Here is an 8,843-nt window from a genome sequence, read left to right as displayed (position 1 = left end):
TATAGGACCTGATCATGATGGAAGGACAGTCTCCTGAGCCAGGGCAATTTTGAGCAGAAATAAAAGTAAAGATTTATTTACTGTGTGGAACTGAATATGAGGAAAATTCTAGGAGTAGATAGATAAGTGATGTTTCTTCAGCATGTCATCGCAGGAGTTAAATTCATGGAGAAGGTGAGGGTTAACTTACATCCTTGATTTTCTTCTGAAGGTCATTTCACCCTCTCCTCACTTGTTGACATGGTTAAGCTCCCCAAACTGGGTTCTTATGCAATGCCAGCATTATTCAAATTTGGAGGATAAGCAGCTAAGATCACAAAATGGAAGAGGTCTGCATCATCACATAACTGCCAAATTACATATTATATAACTGTCAAACCATTGAAATTTGGCCTAGGCCTGTGGGCATATAACTTTAATAACAGCCTACATTACTTTGGTCTCACCCCTCAGTATTTGTTACTGACAGAGGTACATCATTAATGCAGGAAACAGTCCAATTGCAGGATTTGTTTTTACTATTGTCATAAATAAAAAATGTTGGATAAGGCTTTTTCTGCCACCATCTTGGTTCCACATTCCCTGCACAAAATGCCAGGTGAAGCCACTGAAACCATCCCTGCTACAGAGCAGGAGTTGCCACAGCCCCAGGCTGAGACAGGGTCTGGAACAGAATCTAACAGCAATGAATCAGTACAGAGCTTGAAGAACAGGAATCCACACAGGCAACTAACTACACAGCTGTCAGCAGCAGCTGAAATTGATGAAGAACCAGTCAGTAAAGCAAAACAGAGTCGAAGTGAAAAGAAGGCACTGAAGGCTATGTCCAATCTGGGTCTTTGGCACATCACAGAGGTTGCTAGAGTCACTATCTGGAAATATAAGAATATCCTCTTTGTCATCACAAAGCCAGATGTCTACAAGAGCCCAGCTTCAGATACCTATATAGTTTCTGGAGAAGCCAAAATCTAGGATTTATATCAGCAAGCACAGCTAGCAGCTGCAGAAAAATTCAAAGTTCAAGGTGAAGTTGTCTCTAACATTCAGGAAAACACACAAACTCCAACTGTACAAGAGGAGAGTGAAGAGAAAGAGGTTGATGAAACAGGTGTGGAAGTTAAGGACATCTAGAAGGGGGGGCACTAATATTATCCACAATTGGTATTTAAGAAAATTTAGGTTGTGAACACTGACCACAGTTGATAAGTGACAGTGCTGGGACTTAACCCAGTCCATCTGACACCAATGTCTGAGTTTTAGAATTCATCGCAGCAGTGTTGGCAAAAACAAGACTGGTCAAATCAATACAAACCGAAATGACCCAAATCTGTGGAGTGGTCAAATCAATTATGGTGCATCCACTCAATAAAATATTATAAAGCTTAAGAAAAGACCAGAGTAGATGCACATGTGCAGATATGGGCAGGTCTCCAAGACACACATATTTGATGGGGAACAGGTACATAAACATGGTGCATCCTGTGTGTCCATTTGACCATTAACATGCAAGGGCACCCAGGAAATTCTGAACAATGCTCACAAGGTGATCAAGGAAGACATTTTCAGGGCATATCTCTTTAGTACTGTTTTAATATTACAATATATATGTTGCTTTTCCATAAATAGATACATAAAAAATAGATGCATGAATATAAGCATACATAAATTGCTAGGGATAGAATAACAGTAAAATTGAACATTATCCTAAATGTCTCATGTTCATTAAATCATTGAATATTCAATATTATCCTATTAAATAGACATTATTCTACTCCCCTTTTTTAAATGGAGGAACATGGACACAAAGAGACTGAGTAATTTGAACACTGACATTCTAGCTTGGAGTCCTGGTGTAGTGCTGTATAGGATAAGCGCTGAACTGCTAACCACAAGATTGGAGAGTCATACCCACTCGCTGATCCTCAGAAGTCCTAAACAAATTCACTATGAATTGGAACCTACTCAAGGGCAAGTTTTTATATGGTGGTGGTGATGGTGTGCCATTGAGTCAGGTCCACCTCATAGTGACAAATGTATAGGGTTTCCAATGCTGTAAACCTTACAGGAGAAGAAAGCCTCATCTTTCTCCTGTGGAGCACTGGTAAATTTGAACTGCTGACTGTTTTGTTAGCAGCCCAATGTGTAATCTCTATGCTACCAGGGGATATTCTTCCCTCTCACTTGGCTTTTTTTCTAATGTTATATGAATCCCTCTCACTTGGCTTTATTTATTTATTTTCTAATGATGTAAGCTATAAATTTCTCCAGATCAGAGATCTCATTCTTTTCATTAGTGTCGTTAGGTGCCATGGATTCTGTTGTGCCATCTGGTCAGGTCCAACTCAAAGTGACCCTTTATAGGATTTCCATAGAGCAGCTGGTGGGTTTGAACCACTGACCTTTCGGTTGGCAGTCCAGTGATTATCCTACAGCGCCACACCAGGACCTGACATGCAGCAGAACAAAAGCTGCTCTTTCCTGTGAGATCCTCACAATCCTTACTGTGCTGGAGACCATTGCTGCAGCCACTGTGCCAATTCATCTTTTTCTTTTTTTAACATTAGGGTTTTATTTAACAAGATATTTTTTGTTGTGCAGAAAGTAAAAATGTTGTTAGGATCTCAGTGTAACTGGTAATCATGAGATGCCTTGACACACTGATTACAAGTTCCATACTACAGTTAGTTCTTACATTAAAACTCAACTAGTAGACAAAGAGCTCTGGTAGCGTAGTGGTTACAAATTGGGCTGCTAACCTCAAGATCAGCAGTTTGAAACTACCTGCTGTTCCATGGGAGAAACATGAGGCTTTCTGTGCCCATAAAGAATTACAGCCTTGGAAATGCTGTACAGGATCACTATGAGTTGGAATTCCATGGTACTTAGCAATAACAACAGTAGATACTGACTACCTAAAATGTTGTTGTTATTAAGTATCATAGAGTCGGTTGCGACTCATAGTGACCCTGTACAGGGTTTCTAAGGCTGTAAATCTTTATGGGAGCAGAACATCTCATCTTTCTCCTGAAAAACTGCTGGTAGTTTTGAACTGCTGATCTTGAGGTTGGCTGCCCGATTCATAACCACTACGCTACCAGAGCTCTTTAAAAATGAGAGCACGGGAGAACAAACAAGATGGCAGAGAGCATGCAAGTACAGTGAGGAGCTCCATCAGCAACAACACAGAATACCAGACCAAGCAGGCTCAGGTGATGGTCCCAGAACTCTGAACCACAGATAAAGGAATATTTAGGAGGTTGGAAGGCTTACAGCTAGGGGAATTTGTAGCAGAAGCAAGAAATCCAGTGCTTTCTAATTCAAGATACTCAGCTGCTCCCTGAGCCGCCATTATGGGAGAGACCAAGCAGGGGAAGGATTAGAGCAGCCATGGATGCCTGACAGAACTGCAGAGATAAAGGTGTGGACATTCTTTTTTTAAAATCTGCTCATTGGTCTCTTTGTTGGCTGTGCACCTCCATTCCGGTGACGAGAGGGGTGCCTGAGCAAGTGGACACCCCATGCCCACCCTTGAAGGGTTCTACTACGCATGTGCACAGATCTCCTAGAAATTTAAAGGCACAGTTTCCACTTAAAATCAAACATCAGTGCAAAACAGCCACAGCCAGCCCTGAACTGTATATTACTAGGAAAAAAGCCTGAATGGGGATTGTGGAGTGGGACAGGCAAACTAAAAAGGAAATAGGCTGAAAATTAAATCCTGAGTTATGTCACAATGACCACCAGTGGCATCTTGAAATGTCTCAGGAAGAACAGTGAAAAGGGAAGCCCATCTCCTGATCACATCTACCTGGAGGCAATCAGAAAGCATAAAAAAATACCAAAATACACATCCATTTAAGTATTACGGCCAGAGCTAAAAATAGAAACAGATGACCATATTACCACATGTCCAGAAACAAGATAAAGTGACTGAGGCAAATGAGCTGGAAGTAGACCTACACTCCATACTGGAAGATGGGCAGGCTTTGGAAATGCCTGAGAAGGAATTCAGAAAAATGATTATAAAATGTACCAAAACACTATATAATGGAGTTGAGAAAAATAAGGAAGAAGTCAGGAAAGCAATACAGGAACAATCAAATAAGATAGATACAGCATTGGAAACAATTCAAAACTTACAGAAAGAGTTCCAAATGATTAACAATAGAATATCCAAAATGGACAACACACTGAGAGGGCAAAGGAGTAGAACTGAAGAGATAGAAGCCAGAACTAGTGAGATAGAAGATAAAGCTGTCAACATTTCTAAGATAGATGAGCAAGCAGAAAAAAGGATAAAAAAATCTGAAGTCCTAAGATTCATTTTGGACAACATGAAGAGGAATAACTTAAGAATTATCAGCATTCCGGAACAGGAAGAATCACACAAATCCACAGAGGAGATCATGAAGAGCTTCTGGAACAAAATTTTCCTAACATCCTGAAAAGCGAAAAGATAAGCATTCAAGAAACTCAATGAACCCCAGGTAGGATAGACCCTAAAAGATTATCACCAAGACATATAATAATCAAGCTTTCCAAAATCAAAGATAAGGACAGAATCCTGAAAGCAGCTAGGGAAAAGGTAAGTGTAACATACAAAGACAAGCAAATCAGATTAAGCTCGGATCTCTCAACAGAAACCATGCAGGCAAGAAAGCAATGAGGAGACATATATAAAACCCTGAAAGAAAAAAAAAACCAAAAAACTGCTAACCAAGAATCCTCTATCCAGCAAAGCTGTCAATCAAATATGATGGTGAAATCAAAACATTCCAGGATAAAGAGAAGCTAAGCAATTTTGCCAAAGCCAACCTTGCAATGATAAATATCTTAAAGGAAGTTCTGTGGACTGAGAACCAACAACACTAGATAACAACCAGAGACTGACATACGTGGCAGCATCACCCTGAGCTCAATCAACAAATGGGAGAGTCAAGAACAGAATAAAATTATAAGAACAGAGGATCTGCAAAGTCAGTCTATGATCAAAACAATTACAATGTGAAAGAAGTTACACATAGAGGAACAGAGATCCAGGTGGTGAGAAGGTCAGGTAGATTAAAGGATAAAATAGACTGTTTTAAATGGAGGGAAGAGTTAATGGAAAATAACGTAACCACAACAGTGAGGTTGGGGTGGGGGTGGGGGGTTTAGTTCGGGTGTTGGGGAAGGCAATAAAAGAAGGGGGTGGAGGTGGAAGAACAAGATAGATAGGGGTATACTGAAACAGGTTTGCATGGCCTAAGAGGGACAGAGGTAAATAGTGATGCATGCTCAGCCTTGGAACAACAGGGCTCTGTGATACAGGGATCTAGACATAGTTTGAAGAGGGGAAATAATACTAAGATGCTTGACTGTCTTGTGAATATATCTTTCCCTTGCCTACTATTGTAAAATAGACACTTGAGTGGGATAGAAAGAAATGTCGGGAAACATGATTAGAGAAAACTTGTAAGCCCATCTTCAGCCTATTACTGACTGGAATACCTAAAAGGGGTTCTAGAACTTACCCAGTGAAATAGGCCTCTTGCAGAGCCATTACAGAGTATAGGACCTTAGGTGGAATCCTGAGTCCCATCCAGAACCTTCTGAGGTGTGACATTCCCACTAGCAAGGGCAAGCAGACCGGCCTGTGCTGAGAACCTGCCTCAACATAGGTGTTTGGTTCATGAGGTGGGGATACCTGGCAGCGGTAAAGATATAGAAAGAATACACAGAAAGACACAAAGAGAGAGACAAAGAGACACCCCGAAACCAGAGTGGATGCGGGACTGGCATCAAATGGATCCTGCATTGCAAACATCTCAGCCAGGAAGGCCGTAATATCCTGCATAGTAAACATCTTGGCTAAACAGGCAGTATGGCTGCAAGGCTGGACTGAGTCCCCTGCATGCTGTAATGCACGCCTTGCCAGTCATAATGCACCTGGATTCGTTCTGCGCCTCCGTTTTATTTAGGGGAGGAACTATACACAAAACTGGGCGGGACTAAGACAAGGTACAGCTATCAATCTTACTTTTCCAGACATTCAGGCAGCTTTACATAGTACTGCTCAGGTTCGAATCTCACCACCGCAACTAGGTTTCTCAAGCTTAATTAACATACCTTTTAGCACCTAGCCTCAAATGGGGGGAGGAAAAGGAGGATTCCCATTGTGTCGGCTGCCCAGCCCAGGTTCTTCAGGAAAAGAGGCGCTTGGGTGAATGGGCTGCACCTGGAAATACTTTAGGAAGAGCAGTTCTATTGTCCTTAGAACAGAGACCGGGGAGCCACCCAATTTACTTTGAATGAATTCTCTGAGGGAAGAACGTTGCCTGTTTGGAATTTTACAGTCTTGGCTTTTAGGCCTCGGCTTTAGGAGGTTTTTACATTTATCTGTGGCTATTAAGGGCTCATGTCTGGAATTACTAATAAACATAGCTGAATACTAAGATGAAAAACAGTTTGCCATATCTGCCAGGTGGCTAGAGTCTGTTCCTCAGAGCCTGCAGCCTGTATGGTCTGCAACACTTGGGCCCACAGGGCCTCGAACACCTGACCAGGTCTGCATGGTCTGCAACAAGCCTGAAACAGTTAGAGTGACAGAAGATACATCTTCAAAGGCAAAGCATCAGGAAAAACCTCAAACAAAAATGTCAGCATGACTGGCTACTACAAGAATAAGCAATCTGTTCACTAGGAAGCCATCAAGGCAAGCAATCAAGTTCCTTCAGGACAAACTCCCCTCTAAGACTGAAACTCAAAGGGAACACATAAGCAGGCATGTAAGCTTGCTGGTGACCACATTTGTCTACTGGTGAGTGGAAGAGGGGGAAAGGCAGCAATGAAAAAATCGGGGAGTTCAACCATGGTCCATTGACTCACATTGACCTGGAGATGAGAGAGAGAAGAAGAAGGGCTGGTTGGTCCAAAGTGTGGTGAGACCTGGGGACACAAGTCCATAGATGACATAGCCACAGAGAGCTATGGCTGAGAGTGAAGCATCCAGCTGATACGAAATGAGGGGAGATGCACAAGAACACCCAAACTTGCAAACAGTACCCATTTGACCCAGCCTCAATGACTTGATAATGATAACTCGACTAAAGGAAGATTTAAAAAAAATTTTTTTTTTAATAAAGGAAACAAGGGTAAATTGCTACAATTTGATGAACTCAACGTATACTCATGGAGGTAGAAACTCTAAATACCATCAGAGAGGGAAGGAGTCTTCCCATCAAGTATCAATGCTATCCCCTCTGTACACAGGGTAGATAGGGACAGGCAACTTAGACATTGGATACCTAAAATGAGGGGGCAATAAAGCGATAAAGGCACGAAGTGACTGGCTTACAAGGTTTCAAGAGGGAGTTTAGTTTAAGAGTATGGGGGGGAGAGAACAAAAAATATGGCGGATTGGGTGGACATGCAGTAAAGGAGCTCTGCCAACAATAACACAGAATACCTGACCAAGCAGGTTCAGGGGATGGTCCCAGAACTCTGAACCACATATAAAGGAATATTTAGAAGGTTGGAAGGCTCAAAGCTGGGAGAATTTGTGGCAGAAGCAAGAATACTAACTGGGCTTCCCTGTAGGCGCATGGATATTATCCTATTCCAGATAGAGTTGTACCTCATGACTGATCTGGATATGTTCTTTTGACAATGAATGCAACACCATTCCTCTTCAATTTGTCATTCCCGGCATAGTAAACCATGTGGTCGTCAGATTTAAAATGGCCAATACCAGTCCATTTCAGCTCACTAATGCCTAAGATATCGATATTTATGTGTTCTATTTCACTTTTGACAACTTCCAATTTTCCCAGATTCATACATTGTATGTTCTGATTTCCAATGGATGTTTACAGCTGTTTCTCTTCATTTTGATTTGTGCCCCATCAGCAAATGACGGTTCCGCGGGCTTTTCTCCCACGAGCTTTACTCCATTCCCATCATCACGGTCAACTCTACTCTGAGGAGGCAGCTCTTCCCCAGTCGCATTTGAGTGCCTTCCAACCTGAGGGGCTCATTTCTCAGCACTATATCTGACAGTGTTTCTCTGCTATTTCAGTGACTAAAGAATCAGAAGTGGTTCGTTACTCCTTCTTCCTAGTCTGTGTTCGTCTGGAAGCTCATCTGAAACCTGTCCACCATGGGTGACCCTGCTGGTATTTAAACTACCGTGGCCTAGCTTCTAGAATCACAGCAACTCACAAGCCACCACAGTACAACAAACAGTAGAGTAAACCATAATGACGTAAATGGAGTAAAGCCCTCGGGACCTTCATTTGCTGATGGGGCACAACTCAAACTGAAAAGAAACAGCTGTAAACATCTATTAATAATCAGAACATGGATGTACGAAGTATGAATCTGGGAAAATTGGAAGTTGTCAAAAATGAAATGGAACGCATAAACACTGATATCCTAGGCATTAGTGAGCTGAAATAGACTTGTATTGGCCATTTTGAATCTGACAATCACATAGTTTACTATATTGGGAATGAAAAATTGAAAAGGAATGGTGTGGCATTCATCGTTATAAAGAACATATCAAGATTAGTTATGAGGTACAATGCTGTCTGTGATAGGATAATATTCATGTGCCTACAAGGAAGATCAGTTAATACCACTATTATTCAAATTTACGCACCAACCATTAAAGCCAGTGAGGATGAAATAGAAGAATTCTATCAACTTCTTCAGTCTGAAATTGATCCAATATGAAATCAAGATGTATTGATCATTACTGGTGATTGGAATGTAAAGGTTGAGAACAAAGATGAAGGATCAGTAGTTGGAAATTATGGCCTTGGTGATAGAAATGATGCTGCAGGTCGCATGATAGAATTCTGCAA

General features: G+C 41.5%; 1 pseudogene; it reads left to right on the top strand.

The window, feature by feature from the left end:
* The first annotated feature begins 591 nt into the window (after positions 1 to 591).
* LOC102832436 lies at positions 592 to 1,131 on the top strand (annotated as a pseudogene).
* The last annotated feature ends 7,712 nt before the right edge of the window (positions 1,132 to 8,843 follow it).

This window comes from Chrysochloris asiatica, unplaced genomic scaffold (genome assembly GCF_000296735.1).
Source record: "Chrysochloris asiatica unplaced genomic scaffold, ChrAsi1.0 scaffold00213, whole genome shotgun sequence".
Taxonomy (NCBI): domain Eukaryota; kingdom Metazoa; phylum Chordata; class Mammalia; order Afrosoricida; family Chrysochloridae; genus Chrysochloris; species Chrysochloris asiatica.
This window is presented reverse-complemented; position numbering and strand designations above follow the sequence as displayed.